The following is a 16,609-nucleotide window of genomic DNA, read 5'->3' as shown; positions in this document are numbered from 1 at the left end:
TGGAATCTAGTGCGAGTGAGTGTGTATAAGATTGCCCTCCAGCCAACAGGCTGGCCGGTGCCCCAGTAGCTCAGGGAGATTAACAGAGGCCCAGGCGAGACCTCAGCCCCAGTCTGTGTGCATTCCACTCCATCCCGGGCCCTTCCTGCAGCTCTGAAAACACAGGCTGGATCCAAGGCGCCTGTTCCAGCATCACTTCTGTTTACTCCACCATCAGGATGGTGTCATTTAGCCAGAGCCATCATTCATAGTCACACCAAATGCCCCATGGAAGAAAAGTTGGTTGCACTCAAAGAACAGATGACAAGTGACAGGCCCCGCTCCTGATTTTCCACAATAACAGAAGAGACCAGCAACTGCCGCGGTGGTCCAACATGCGAACAAACTATTCTCTTCCAAGTAGACTCTTTCTGCTGATGTCCGCCCCCTCTCTGGGGACTAAAGAGCATCCCTGGTCTCTTGCGAAGCTGAGCATCCCCATCCTTCCAGGGGTAATACTGGGAGAGACACTCACAGCAGCCCTGCTCATCTGAGTTCTGCTGCTTACTTTTATTTTGTGAATAAAAGTTAATCATGTAACTCCTTTGCATATCCAGTGCTGCCAAAGGAAGCAGAACTGGCATAGGGTGGTGGTGAGACTGAACTGAAGGCCAAAAACAAGAGGTGTAAGGAAAGAATCTAGAAGTTCTCAGCCAAAAGCAGTAACTGGAGACAACTGAGCTGACGTTACCGGACATGTCTATACCCCTCTGTTTTGGCTAATGAATTGCAAAATGAGACTGCCTCAGTAAATGACCAGACACCTGTCTGCTGCCTATGGGATCATCAGAAGTTTCAGTGATTGAGAGCAAGAATTATCAGAATTTTTCAGGCCTGCTCTGCAGAGGCAATTCAGTTCCAATGTTAACGTTTTACTAAAAAGGCTAGGTCCAATAGTACCATTTAAAATTTTTCATTAAGAATAATCAGTTTACAATGTTGTGTTAATTTCTGCTATACAGCAAAGTGATTCAGTTTATATATATATATATATATGTATATATATATATGCATATTCTTTTTCTTATTCTTTTCCATATGGTATACCACACAATATTGAATACAGTTTCCTGTGCTATACAGTAAGACCTTGTTGTTTATTAGTTTTAACTTTTTCTTTTAAGTTGAGCCATGTAAAGTTGCTATTTGCCCATTTTTGACCTACAAGGCTAGAAATATCGTGATGTTCAACCTAATATTTTTAGCAAGCCACTGTCCTAGGTGTTGAAAATATAAAGAGAGATAAGACACAATATGTCCTCAAGGGGCTGCCAAAAGACAACCTCATAGAGAATTAGCTGCAGGTTGGGTGTGCTGGATGCTATGAGAAAGAGGTACAGAGGAAAGGGGGCGGGAAGTAGGGTAGAAATGCAATGTCCTGAAGTAGGAGTGTACTCCTTTCATTTAGCAGGAGTCCAGATCCATTGGGATAAACACTAATGCCCCCCTCCCCTTCTTGCCATCTAAGCATCTGAGGACCAGACAGCAAAGCCAGAGTCTCCAAGCAAGAGTAAGAGCAGACCTAGTTCTGAACCTGCCAACCTTGACTGAGTCTCTACAGCATTTGTTATTTTTATGAGCCCCTGAATGCTTCCCTTGAATATTAATTTTCCTCAATTCTTTAAGTATATATTAGTTATTACATATCTTTGATTAATATTTGATGGCCGCTTAGGCTGCTGAGAGCTCTCATAAATTTCCCAAGTGGATATCTGGCACTCGGTAAGTGTGGGAGACCCCGCGTGTAGAGCAAAGACATCAATCATTTTAAATCTCTGACTCCACACCTTAATACCCAAAGATATATTGCTAAGAAGCCCATAACAAGTCATTAAAAATGAATGTCTTGTGGCAGTTTTCATGCCTGCAGAATTCTGCAGCAGAGGGAGGGGAACCTGGGATATGGCAGAGCCCAGAGAGCATGCCAGCACCTCTCTGGGCATGTTTTAAAATGCTCTATTTCCCACTCCATGATCAGCTACATCATTTGTGGGGTCCAATGCAAAATGAAAATTCAGGGCCCTTGTCCTACAGTTATTAAGCATTCTGACAAAGCAACAAGGATGCATTAAACAAGCTTGGGGCCTTTCTAAGTGTGGGGTCCAGTGTGACTATGCAGGTCACACACCCCGTGAAGCCAGCTGTCCCTCTCTCTGCCCTCCCCAGCACCCTCATCTCCCTCTGACTGGAACTTAGTCTCTGTCTGTAAGTGTTTTCAATAAAAACATCAACAATGATAGCAGTTTTTGGAGATACAAATGAGGGCACTCTATTTTCCTGAACTTTTCATCCACTCACCAAATCAGAGAGGATTCATCTCAGTTACCATAAAAGTACTGTAATTACCTTTGTTGTACAAATGGGGAGATTGAAATCTGTGATGGTTAATTTTATGTGTTAATCTCACTGGGCCACAAGGCACCCAGATATTTGGCCAAACATTATTCTAGGTGCTTCTGGGAGGGTGTTTTTGATGCGATTAAGTAGGTAAGCTGACTAAAGCAGATTGCCCTTCCTAATGAGGGTGGGCCTCATCCAATCAGTTGAAGACCTGAAGAGAACAAAAAGGCTGGCCCTCTCTTGAGTAACAGGGAACTCCTTCTTGACTAACTCAGAGCTGGGACATTAGATTTTCCCTGCTTTTGGACTTGAACTAAAAGATTAGTTCTTCCTGAGTCTCCAGCCTGCCAAATGCAGATCTGGGGCCTTGTGAGCCAATTCCAGCGCACAGACATTGTACATATATGGATCCAGGTGCTCAGTCACTCAGTCATGTCTGGCTCTTTGCAACTCCGTGGACTGTAGCCCACCAGGCTCCTTGGTCCATGGAATCCTCCAGGCAAGAATACTGGAGTGGGTTGCCATTCCCTTCTCCGGAGGATCTTCCCGACCCAGGGATGGAACTTGGGTCTCCGGCCCTGCAGGCAGATTCTTTACCATCTGAGCCAGTGAGACGTAGCACAAGGTAATGGCAGTGCCCGGGTACTTCTCTGCCATCACAAATCCTGCCACTTCTTGCACAGCCTCGCCTCCTCTCCACAGCTCTGCATCCTTCCAGCCTCTTTCATTTTTTCATTTACTTCCCTGTGTTTAGTCTTGTGGCAGTTATTTAGACAAGTATTTTTTAAAACAGGGGCAATTTTACCCCCCAGGGAACGTTTGGCAATGACTAAAGACAGTTTGAGTTGTCACAACTGTGGGGGTGCCACTGGCATGTAGTGGGTAGAGCCAGGGATGCTGCTAAACATCCCATAGCACACAGGAGAGCCCCCACAACAAAGAATCATCCAGCCCAAATGTCAACGGTGCCACAGCTGATAAATCCTGATTGAGACCCAGGATGGCAAGTTTCTGCCACGAGGGCTCCTCCTCCCCACTTCCCCTCTGTCCTTTGCTGTCACATCGAGTTGATCAGGGCATTCATTCCCTCTGAGCCCAGTTCTAAACTCAGAGTCCTCTCAACACAGGTCTCCAGGCAGTTGCTAATAAGTGATAGGTGCTGAAATGGAAAACCCTTACGTTAGACACTTTTGTGTTGGCCGTATTTACCTAATGATATTGTAACCTTTTGAAGCAAAGATCGTGTTTACTACATTATAGTCTTGGAGAGCTCCAAGAGGAAGACAGAAAATGATAGAGGGGGGAAAGAAAGAGGGAGGGGGACATAAAGAAAATTAAAGAGAAAAGAAGAGAAGGAAACAGAAGTGTAGATGAAAAAGGAATGGAAAACAGAAGAAATAAAGTCCAAAAGGAGGCACTGCTGAGATCAGTATCTCTGAAATAACTGAAGCAGCCCCTCTATTTGAGGAGTTTATTTCGTATATTCTTTTTTTTGTTTTTTTTTTTTGGCTTCGCAGTGTCTTAGTTGCCACACATGGGATCTTCAGTTGCAGCACATGAGATCAAGTTCCCTGACCAGGGATCGAACTCAGACCCCCTGCATTGGGAGCACAGCATCCGAGCCACTGTACCACCAGTGAAGTCCCTTTTGTATATTCTTAACATGGCTCCTCAAAGTCCCAGGAGCCAACACCATAATTTCCCTGTGGTCAAGAGGTTGACTCCCTGTCATGAAGACCTCATCACTATATTCTTTTAGTTCACACAGGCTCCGTATAAGAACTCCCTAGTCCCTCCCAGACCCTCCGGTGGCCCCCACATACAGAGCTTTCTTGCAAAGTGGTGAGGAAGAGCTGTCATCTTGTTGTTATTTTCCCTAAAGGCCACAGAGAGTGCCCCCCAAAGAGCTAGGTTCAAGGTTCTTCTCAAATGTCTGTGAGCCTTCACTTGATGTGGATTGCAGATTAGGACAAGGGCCCCCATGCTCGTGATAAACGGCCAGCAATGGTAGCTTTGAGAGAAAACAAAACCCTACGCAGTGCCGACTGTCGACAGTCTTGATGGATACATTCTGAGTGTTTTTATAGCTTAGATCTTCAGAAAAGATTTGGCAGGCCCTTCGTGTTTAAGGGTTTATGCCATGAGAGTAGCACAACCACGTCTGCTTTGAACTTTTCCCTAACAAATGAGGAAATGTAGGCAAAAATGCCCATGTATGCAAAGGGCACTTCTGAGAAAATAACAAGCCTTGTGATTGAGTAATCAAAGTGATCAATTTGTTGGAAAAAAATACTCTTTGAAGGCACATATAATTTTTGGCACCGTGCATCTTGGGACTTTTTTTTTTCCCCACAACATTGCCAACTAAAAACCCAAGCACAGTCTGTGTTCAGATGCTTCCATTCGTCTCTACCAGCTGAACTCACCCTGTCTAAGGTCCAAAGCATTTGCTCAGTGCGCTTCCCGCACTCAGCATCTACAGTGGCCAGACTCAACCCCCTTCCACTGATTTTTTTAAATGTTTTTTTTTTCTTGAACGTATTCCTATTCTCAGAGTCCATCTGTTAACTTTTCATCAGTGGCGTATTTGAGACCCCATGCCATGCAAAATTCCACAAAGGAACCTTCTTTGTCCATTGTGAAATGAAGTGATTCCCTCCCTCCTCTCTGTGAAAGAGGGCTGCTTGGATGAGATCCCAATGCCTGGAGAAAGAAGATGGACGAGGCAGAGGAGACCGTCATCCTTCTTGGAGTCTTATTTTGTTTCTGCTACTGCCTTTCCACAGGGTGGACCAGAGTAACACAAGTGTCTGAAGCTCACAGAATAGCTAAGCCATAGCATGCAGGTAATTCAGGAAAGTTGAAAAGGCTTTAGCCAAAGGGAGGACCACATGTAAATTCAGCATCTGCACAGCCATGGCATTTTCCCAGAAATCTCCAAGAAAAGAAAGTCACTGGACCACCACACTTTTTCCAGTGACTTCTGGGCTGCTTGCTTTCTGCCCCTTTAGTTTGGAGGCAGCCAGGCCTATGGGGGCCTGCGTGGGGAACAGCTCTGCCTCACTCCCACTGAGAAAGACAGGCATCTTTCGTCACCTTTGCCTCCTGTAGAGAAGGGGCTGGTTCTCATGTTTTCCCCCAGCTCCATAGCTCAGGGCTTTGCTAATCTTGCTGAACACTTCAGTTTTTAGATGGTATATCAATGAGGCATTCAAACAGAGCAGTTTATACACAAAAATTCTGTCTGCTTTGTAAAAGATTATCCTTTTATAAACACTCTGCAGAAAACATAAAAGCAAATAGGGGACAGCACATAGAACAGGAAAGATGTTAGCAGGGAGATTAATACTGAATGGGTCGAAATGAATGGCGCTTACTAAAACGAGGTCCAGATACTTTGGCTGCAGTGAAACATAAATAATGGGAATGACACATCGTTTATTCGGGATAATGAGTTGATCCAAAGTAGAGGCCTAGGACAAGAGATTAAAGATTAAATATCCATCTCCTGATGAATATCAGTAGCCAACTTTAACCTTTTCCTTCCAAAAGTACAATTTTCCTCTCACAAGTATACATGCTTCTGTTACAGTACAGAAATCGGATCTTTAAAAAACAGCAAATACCACTTGAATCACTTTCTGATCCTGGTGGAAAACATTGGTTCTCGTTTCAAGACAGGAAGTGCAATTTTTTTTTTCTTCCTTGTCTCTAGCCCCTGAAAACTGATTTAAAGAAAAGCTTTCCCTTCCATATTCTGCATTGGAGAAATCTAGTTTAGGGACTCTGCTCACATCTCCTCATTCATCCATTGAACAAGAAAGTTTTTCAAAACAAAAAGGAATGGGAGACTGGCTGAACCAAGTATGGATTTCACGTGGCCGGTGAGCCCCATAGAGTGAGAGCGTGAGACAAGCCTTAGAAATCATCTTATCCTGACTCCCCAGCCTGTTGCGGGAGAAAACTGAGGCCAGCAACCAGGGCGTGTCCAGACAGGGTCCCACAGCCAGTGAGAGGCAGACCCAGTTCTAGGATGCCGCCTCTGGCTTCCAGCCCCCTCGCTCTCCCCTGCACCCTGCTGTCTCTTTATTCCCTCAAGTTGGAAATAATGACCAAAGCAGCTTGCTGGAAGCGCCAGCACCCCACATGCTAAATTAAAGCCCTGAATTCATGAAAAACTTAGAATATTGGAAGCTCTGAATAAATAAGGGTTGGAAACAAAAAAAAAAAGAAAAAGAAAAGGAGGGAGGAGGGGAGGAGTTGGAGCAGTGGGAGAAAAATGTAGAATAGAAGGATGCAAAAGGAACAGATAGTGATCACAGATGCCCACAATGCTGGCCACAGTGCCTGCCACCCCGGGCACAGTTTTGGAACTACTTCCTTAGTGGCCCTTCCCTCTCAAGGGGTAAGAAGAAATCGTGTGGTTTGTCTATTTCTTAGAGCTAAATAGCTGCCCACTGCTCACAAGGGAAGACCAGGAGATTGGTTCTCTGGCTGGTAGATACCAGTGGAGTGAGGAGAGCGACAGTATTCAAATATGGCATTTAAAAAAAAAATCCAGACCCCCAATCAAGCTGGAGCAGGAAACCATAGCGGGTTAATTCCACAGCCACTCACCTACAGAGAGCAAGGTCAGGATTTGGCTGGTGTCCCACATGATATCAGTTTGGTGGTTTCAGTCTATGCTCCAGGGAACATTTGTCTCGGTGCCAAACCAACATGCATGCACGGTTGGCAGGCTGTCCTCCAGGCCAGGAATGAGGAGTGTGGAAGTGTATCCATTTTCACTTTGCAAGTATCTGCATGCCAACGCCTCGGCCACTGCTACTCTTTGGACAAAGAGGGGAATTTATGCTTGAGAGTGAGGCTGTTTTCAGGTATCTTACTCCACATGGGGGTGGTGAGGCTAGCAATTCCATTCTTTGCACCCTCTATCCTTGGGCGAATACTCTGAAGTTCATCATTTTGTTAGAGATGAAAATAATTGAACCACTTCCTAGATAAGAAAGGTATTACTGGGACCACCTGCCAAAGCTGCTAAGCAGAAAAGAATTTTTTGAGTGCTGAAGACTGTGGTTCTGGAGAAGACTCTTGAGGGTCCCTTGGACTGCAAGGAGATCAAATCAGTCAATCCTAAAGGAAATCAATCTTGAATATTCATTGGAAGGACTAATGCAGAAGCTCCAATACTTTGGCCACCTGATGCGAAGAGCTGACTCACTGGAAAAGACCCTGATGCTGGGAAAGATTGAGGGCAAGAGAAGAAGGAGGCTCCAGAAGATGAGATGGTTAGATAACATCACTGACTCAATGGACTTGAGTTTGAGCAAACTCCAGGAGATAGTGAAGGACAGGGGAGTTGGGTGTGCTGCAATTCATGGGGTCACAAAGAGTCGGACACAACTTAGCAAATGGACAACAGCTCTGTTTCCACCTTAAAGGGGTAATCAAGAGAAAAGGCAAGATATTCATAGGACATGAAGCCGCCACTTTGGAAAAGAAAGGATATGTTAAATAACGTTAAATAGAGAGCCTTAAAAGCGGGGTTCAGAAAGGAAGGCCATCATAAATTCAAACCTTGAGCATTCACATGCTCTGTACTGAAGACTCAGAAAAGAACCCCACCACCCGCTTCCCTAAATTGAAAGGGTACACAAAAGAAAGCCCACTAATAAGCAGACACATTTACTATTTTTACCAAGTAATATGAGATAATAAGCTGCATGCAATAATGGGATCAAAAAGAGGCTAGCTACAAGGAGAAAGATTATAGAAGGACTTCCCAAATGAAACATCATATTTTCATAGACTCTTTTCAATGATGTCTAGCCCCAGTTGAGGTGATGATCAGCAACAAATAGTAAAACACAGGATGTGGCACTGTGGTAGGGTGATAATACACTGTGTCAGAAGAACGATGCTATGTGGACAATGGACCCATCCACAAAGGATTCCCAGTTAAATATTCCCCATACTTAAGGATGCAATCCACACTTTTCCAGGTATTACCAGCATTCCCTCGTCGATGGAGCCTATCAGTAGTTCCAACGATGAAAAGGCTGAAGCCTCCAAAATGATATCATTGCATTTTTACCCTTCCAGAGACAATTTAGTGATTTGTAGAAGCAAAGACGGCTTCCCTCAAATTAATGGCCCAGTGCTGAGTGAGGGTTGGGAATGTCTCTCAAACTGGCACTGAAAACACTGATCCACTAGCAAATAAATAGCTACTGAGGCACTCCCAAAATAGGTTCTTCTTCCCAAACTATCAAATTCTTAGCACATGATAACACAAGGATCTTGATAGACCAAATTACCATTTTTTTCAAATACATTCACTGAAAAAAATCAATATTTTCATAGATAAGTGGATACAGTAAGAAAGAAAAAAAAACTACTCCCTTTTTATGGCCAAAACAAATGGTGAGTTCTGGAGGACTCTGACATACTTTCCAATTCTGGATCTGCCTTTAAGGTTGGTTTGTAGTTCAGACCAAAGTTAATTTTTTTTTTTTTAATTTACAAAGGTACCTTAGGGCATGTTCTTCAGACTTGGACTTTCAACTCTGGAACACTCAACTCTATATTTGTGTGAGGTCAGGTCAGGTAAGTTTGATCCCTATTAACTTGTTAGCTCTATGCATTCTTTACAACTTGGATGGACTTGGGCATCACACAGTCAGTGTTGGCTTCACGGAGAAGCAGCAGCAAGAACTGAAGGAGGCAGGGCCAAGATCCCAATGAAGGAAAATCAGAAAACCTTTCAAAGACGTGTATTAAGTGAGGGCTTCATTCAGACAGTGCTGATAGCCAACACGGTTATTAGCAGCAGAAGTCTCCAGTGAGACACCCTGCCTGTCACTACGACCCCTCCATCATCATTCTCTAGTGCAGTAGCTCTCAGCCTAGTAGTCTAGAAGTTGTTTCAGATTCATCTAAGAAGCTTTTAAAGAATAAGCCCAAGCCAAGCCCAAGCCTTAGATGGTTTCTGACTGAAGTGACCTAAGGTGGAGTGTGGGCGATGCATGGTTAGAAGTTCTTCCAGGGCTTCTAATGCAATCCAGAGTGATAGCCTGAATAATGTCTCCCAAAGATATTGGGTTCTAATCCCTGAAACCTGTAGATATTATCTTATATGGCAAAAAGGGATGTTGCAGATGTAATTCAGGATCTTGAGATTGAGAGGTTATCCTGCTTTATTCAGGCTGCTGCTGCTGCTAAGTTGCTTCAGTCGTGTCCGACTCTGTGCGACCCCATAGACAGCAGCCCACCAGGCTCCCCCGTCCCTGGGATTCTCCAGGCAAGAAGACTGGAGTGGGTTGCCATTTCTTTCTCCAGTGCATGAAAGTGAAAAGTGAAAGTGAAGTCGCTCAGTGGTGTCCGACTCCTAGTGACCCCATGGACTGCAGCCTACCAGGCTCCTCCATCCATGGGATTTTCCAGGCAAGAGTACTGGAGTGGGGTGCCATTGCCTTCTCCATTTATTCAGGTAGGTTCTCTATATACTCACAATCACCCTTACACAAGACAGGCAGAGGGAGATTTGACACAGGCAGCAGAAAAGGTGACATGGAGGTGGGCAAGAGAGAGATCTGAAGATCTGGAGTGATACGGATCCATCTCCTGGGAGAGAAAAGGGCAAGAACTAGGAAGGAGATCTGGGCCCCAAATCAAAGGGCCACAGTCCTAACAGTGGGAGACTCTCCCCAGTCCAGACTGCTGTGGGAGAAATGAATAATGAGGGAGACTATGTGCAAGGGGTATGAATGTGTACATTTGGTTCTTGGTTTGAGCAGACAAGCACAATTCCAGACTGCACGGGCTACATGCATTGAGGATATCGATAGAGAACCGGGTTTGACTAAAATCACCTCAAGCACTGAACAGGGAAAAACAAGTGGGTACAACAATGAAAAGGCCTGCCACAGGCCTCCCCAGAAAACTGTAGACACAGATAAATATTCAGATTATACAAGATACATCTATCCTTTCATCTGCATACAAGATAGGACACTGGTTGAAATCCATTAATCTCTAGGGGTTTCAGTATGCTCCCACTGTCCCCAGGTAGGTACAATCTATTTTGTTATATTTGTGCAGCGTCTATTATTAAAAATTAGTTGAGCAAATCAAGAAAAGCAAGTACAATCCATTATACTGTTCTTTTTTGACTGCCTGTTCCAATGATAATTCACACACCCCAAAGGCAAAAATGATTGCCTGGACACTGCTTTTCAGGGTTAGTAACCAAGATGGTTCTCTATCAGAATTCCCCAGGGATGCTCACTCACTTGGTAGCCAGAGAAATACAACTGTGAAAAGCCTAGAAGATCCAGGACTAGAGAGAGAAATTAAGCAGAACTAAAACCCCTACCTCCAGCCAAAAATCTAAAATGATCAGGTAAAGGAAGAAGAGGTTTAGTAAAGTAGAAATACTCCAAGGGAGATTTCTTTGGTTGCCAGTAACAAACTTACCCACTCCTGCCAGAAAAAAAGATGGTGTCTTTTGTTTTGGTATGGTTTTATCTTCCAATATGACCTCAAGAATGACCTCAATACAACCCCAAAGAATGTTCAAACTACCCAAACTACCGCATAACTTCACTCATCTCACATGCTAGCAAAGTAACCCTCAAAATTCTCCAAGCTAGGCTTCAACAGTACATGAACCGAGAATTTCCAGAAGTTCAAGTTGGATTTAGAAAAGGCAGAGGAAACAGAAATCAAATCACCAACATCCGCTGGATCAAAGAAAAAGCCAGAGAGTTCCAGAAAAACATCTATTTCTGCTTCATTGACTACACTAAAGTTTTTGACTGTATGGGTCACAATCAACTGAGGAAAATTCTTAAAGAGATGGGAATACCAGAGCACCTGACCTGCCTCCTGAGAAATCTGTATGCAGGTTGAGAAGCAACAGTTAGGACTGGACATGGAACAGCAGACTGGTTCCAAATAGGAAAAGGAGTATGTCAAGGCTGTATATTGTCACCCTGCTTATTTAACTTCTATGCCGAGTACATCATGAGAAACGCTGGGCTGGAAGAAGCACAAGCTGGAAACAAGATTGCCGGGAGAAATATCAATAACTGCATATATACAGATGACACCACCCTTATGGCAGAAAGCAAACAGGAACTAAAGAGCTTCTTGATGACAGTGAAAAGGAGAGTGAAAAAGTTGGCTTAAAACTCAACATTCCAAAAACTAAGATCATGGCATCCGGTCCCATCACTTCATGGCAAATAGATGGGGAAACAATGGAAACAGTGACAGACTTTATTTTCTTGGGCTCCAAAATAACTGCAGATGGTGACTGCAGCCATGAAATTAAGAGATGCTTGCTCCTTGGATGAAAAGTTATGACCAACCTAGACAGCATATTAAAAAGCAGAGACATTACTTTGCCAACAAAAGTCCATCTAGTCAGTTCAGTTCAGTTTAGTAGTTCAGTCGTGTCTGAATCTTTGCAACCCTGTGAATTGCAGCACGCCAGGCCTCCCTGTCCATCACCAACTTCGGGAGTCTACCCAAACTCATGCCCATTGAGTTGGTGATACCATCCAACCACCTCCTCCTCTGCTGTCCCCATTTCCTCCTGCCTTCAATCTTTCCCAGCATCAGGGTCTTTTCAAATGAGTCAGCTCTTCATATCAGGTGGCCAAAGTATTGGAGTTTCAGCTTCAACATCAGGCCTTCCAATGAACACCCAGGACTGATCTCTTTCAGAATGGACTGGTTGGATCTCCTTGCAGTCCAAGGGACTTTCAAGAGTCTTCTCCAATACCACAGTTCAAAAGCATCAATTCTTCGGTGCTCAGCTTTCTTCACAGTCCAACTCTCACATCCATACATGACCACTGGAAAAACCATAGCCTTGACTAGATGGACCTTTATTGGCAAAGCAAAGTCTCTGCTTTTTAATCTGCTATCTAGGTTGGTCATAACTTTCCTTCTAAGGAGTAAGCATCTTTTAATTTCATGGCTGCAGTCACCATCTGCAGTGATTCTGGAGCCCCCAAAAATAAAGTCAGCCACTGTTTCCACTGTTTCCCCATCTATTTGCCATGAAGTTTTGGGACCAGATGCCATGATCTCAGTATTCCTGTGGTTTTCCCATAATTCCTGTGGTTTTTCCATAATCATGTATGGATATGAGAGTTGGACCATAAAGAAAGCTGAGCTTTTGAACTGTGATGTTGGAGAAGACTCTTGAGAGTTCCTTGGACTGCAAGGAGATCCAAGCAGTCCATACTAAAGGAAATCAGTCCTGAATATTCATTGGAAGGGCTGAGGCTGAAGCTGTATCTTTGGCCACCTAATACAAAGAGCCGACCATTAGAAAAGACCCTGATGCTGGGAAAGATTGAAGGCAGGAGGAGAAGGGGACAACAGAGGAGGAGATGGTTGAATGGCATCACTGTCTCAATGGACATGAGCTTGAGGAAGCTCTGGGAGATGGTGAAGGACAGGGGAGCCTGGTGCTCTGCAGTCCATGGGGTTGCAAAGAGTTGGACACACCTGAGTGACTGAACAACAACATTGCACAGTCTAGGTCTTCTCCCCGAGTTATGCTTCCCTCAACCGTAAGGAAAACCAGGCAAGAGGCTGTCCAGGCTCCTTGCAGCCCTTCTCCACCCTATACCCTAGAAAAGCTTCCTGATGTAGCTCAAAACGCTTCAGTCTGGATTCAAATCCCAGTTCTTGTGCCTATGATCCTGGGTGAATTCCTAAATTCTGAGTCTTAATTTCCTTATCTATAAAGTGAGAGAATTATGTCTGTTTTCCAGAAAGAAATGACATGATGTACATTAAAAAAAAAAGAGCCTGAAACAGAAAAAGTGTACTCAACAAATATTAGTTCCTTTTCTTCTGAGGGAAAGTCTACTGTGTCACCTTCATACACGGGGAGGATGGCATAGCAATAGTGTGTGGCTGCAACCATGCAAAACATATGCGATGAACCAGGGAAATAAATGAATGGATTTGCCAGCAAGAGACATTGTTATTTTATCTCCCTGCCAAGCCTGATTTTCCCAGAGATAATGCATTTCTTTGGATAACTCAGCAACCACTCAATCCAGATATAGTCTCTCAGGCAGGCAACATGTTTACAGTCAAAATGCTCACTTCCACTTCGAGTTTCCAATCCCCTGCTGCTACTTTCTACAAACTTAATTAATTAGTTGCAGCTAACATTTGTTCAACCTCATGCAGCAATGGGAGACTGAAGGAAACAGGCTCTCATAAATTAAAAACATTTCAAAATATTGTCTTCTCCCAAGAAAACATTTCTTCTTTTTTTTTTTTTAAATTAACACTCCATTTGGATAACTTTAAGGTTTCAAAAGAAAACAAACAAGGGAGTTCCAATGAACGCTGATTGTCTTTAACTATTGCATTGCCATTGATCTATGCTACCTAAGCCCTGTCATCCCGTTAATAGATATGCAACGGGTCCTATACCTATCTCCTTTGTGATGCTTAGGTAATTATATCACATATGGTCCTGGTGTGAAAATGCCTGCCACACACTTCATCAGCCAGCAGATTAAGAGATGCCTAAACTCTAAGTGATAATGTTGTCTTAGAAAATTAAAAGCTCAACTATCATATTGAAGGCAATGGTGTGTAGCAAAAGGGTATGGTAATTTTTAATTTTTCTTATTGATTTGGTTGTTTCGCTACTAAGACATAATAACATTGGCTAAGATTAAATAATAGGAAGAGTAGCTAGGAAATGGCCTTCAAGCAGATGTCACCTCATCTCAACTGAGTAGTCCAAGGGGTTCAGATGGGGACTTTCTGATCTGGTGGCTTGGTGAAGAGCTACCAGTTGAGTACGTATATTCTCTTGGGGAAAGTTTCTCCAATGACCAGTGAATATGAGACAGCGTCCCAGTTGCTGTTTTTCTACTATCTGCCATGATTTTTAAATAGTGTTTCCTTATCTAAAAAGGATCGTAGTATTCGCCCTGTCTATAGCGCATGATTGCTGAGGTACTCTGGACAGTTCTACATAAATCTATATTGCTGTTTTTGTTGTTGTTGTTGTTGTGAATAACAGTATGAAGAGCACTGAGCCTGGAGCTGTGACCTGAGTCCTAATCACAGCTCCGTTGATAAACGAATGGAGTCAGCACCTTGGGAGAACATAAGAAAGCACGGTCAGGGTGGTGAAGAGTGTCATGGTACCAACAGTGATGGGGAGACCGACCACTCTATATGAGAGGATGTTTCTACAAACTCTTGAAGATTGGCCGCGATTTGTGTGTAATTATTAACCAATCTCCTTTTAGTTCACTTTGGTGTATTTTCATCTTTTCATTTGTGCTAATAATTCTAACATTCAAAAATATATCACAAACACAGGTTTAAGATCACTGACTAAATCATGGAAGTGGAAGAGAACAAAGGGGACACTTAAGCACGCAGAAATTAAACCCCCATGTCACTAACTCAGTACCTCTAACTTTGAAATGTGATCGTGTGGCCATTTTCAGAGATTCTTGTTAACAGTGATGTTTACTGGCCACTAGAAAACTAATCAGAGCCACTATAGCAACTGAAAAGCCTTGGTTTAACTTTGTGCAAATAATACCATACAAATAGCTCCACTTGTGCCTAATCACACTGCGCATCACAATCAGCATCATATTTATTGTATCAGATTATTTTATTCTTATCTTTATTAAATTTTTCTGAGTTTTAACTAACTCATGTGTGTGTGTATGTTCAAATATATATAGCAGTAAATATAACAAACCTCTATATACATACATATAATATATATTCATATATATTTTTATGATTATTGAAATATAAAGAGATAAGTATCTAGATACATAGAATCATCTCTCTGTCTCTCTCCACATATGTGTGTGTGGGTGTCTGAACAAGAACGCACACACACATACACACACACACACGTACACAATGAGAGAGAAAGAGAGAAATAGACACAAAGCACAAAAACTGATTGCCTATGAGTTGTCAGCACCTCTTCTCTTCACAAAAATAACCCAAATTTTGGTGGGGATGCTAATATGTCCAACTTTAAAAAAATACATTTGCAGCATTGCTTGCAAAGAAGAGTGGCTATATATCTAACTGTTGACCAACAAAGTAGTAGAACTTGTGGGCTTGGAGCTTCCAGAGGAGCAGGCTAAAAGTAGGGCTGATGAGGCGGGCAAGCATGCTTGCCCATTGCCTTACCCGCTTCTCCCTGCTGGCAGCACTGACTCTACACTTGCTGAGGATCAGCCAACTTGTGATTCTGAATGACAAGTCCATGCTATGGATGGCGAAGTGGAAAGGTTGAGGGAGGCTAGGTCTTTGCTCTCATCAAGATTTGCCAAACCAGCTTTGGGTTACTTGCCTCCATACTTCTCATATATGAGGAAAATCAAACTCCTGCTCAGCTGGTAAAGAATCCCCCTGCGATGCAGGAGACCTGGGTTCGATCCCTGGGTTGGGAAGATTCCCTGGAGAAGGGAAAGACTACCCACTCCAGTATTCTGGCCTGGAGAATTCCATGGACTTGTATAGCCCATGGGGTCACAAAGAGTCGGTCACGACTGAGTGACTTTGACTCTCAGTGTTTTACAGCCACTCTGGGAGTTTCTGTTTTCAGTAGTGAAATATAATTCTTAACTGATGCAAGAACATTGATCCTTACCCTCAAGGCATGTATATTTTCACTGACAAAACCAGGTAGGTATTCATGTTTGACCTGATTAAACAAGAACATGGACACGTATATGACTGAGTGCTTTACAAATAGCACAAGCTGTAAATGCTCCAGTACTTCAGAAGAGAAGAGTATGCACTGGAGCTTTTGAAAAACATCTTCAAATGGAAAGGACCTGCACTGGCCCTAACACACAAAGACATGCTAATAATTAGAGATTTAGGGAGTGCGTCCCAGGCATAGAGAATAGCAATAATTGATACAAACTCCAAGGAGAAAAAATAAAGAAAAGCACAGTTTGCTGACTGATTGGGCCAGAGGAGGGCCCAGACTGTGGGGCCACCGGAGATGAGTGTGAATAGGTAGGATGGGGCTGGGTGGCAGCGACCTTGAACGTCAGGCTGTGGAATCCAGATTTACAGGTGGTGTGCAGCCGTCAACCATCAATTTTTTCCTGGCCTTTTGGTTACTCACTTGTTCCATGTTTATAATTGCTTGTAAGATAGTCCAATGGGACATCCAACTGATCCCAAATATAAC

At 43.3% G+C, this 16,609-nt stretch overlaps 1 long non-coding RNA gene across 2 annotated transcripts in view; it reads right to left on the bottom strand.

Annotated features, from left to right (window-relative positions):
• The window catches only part of LOC139176437 (uncharacterized), a 66,820-nt gene that overhangs the window by 14,483 nt on the left and 35,728 nt on the right, over positions 1-16,609 (bottom strand). For both annotated transcript variants that reach the window (XR_011560917.1, XR_011560916.1), the window contains exon 3: positions 1-16,609. This exon is cut by the window's left edge and continues 14,483 nt beyond it. This is a non-coding gene — a long non-coding RNA (uncharacterized lncRNA).

Source organism: Bos indicus, chromosome 16 (genome assembly GCF_029378745.1).
Source record: "Bos indicus isolate NIAB-ARS_2022 breed Sahiwal x Tharparkar chromosome 16, NIAB-ARS_B.indTharparkar_mat_pri_1.0, whole genome shotgun sequence".
In the NCBI taxonomy this organism is placed as follows: Eukaryota; Metazoa; Chordata; class Mammalia; order Artiodactyla; family Bovidae; genus Bos; species Bos indicus.
The sequence above is the reverse complement of the archived record's forward strand: the minus strand, read 5'-3'. Positions and strand labels throughout refer to the sequence as shown.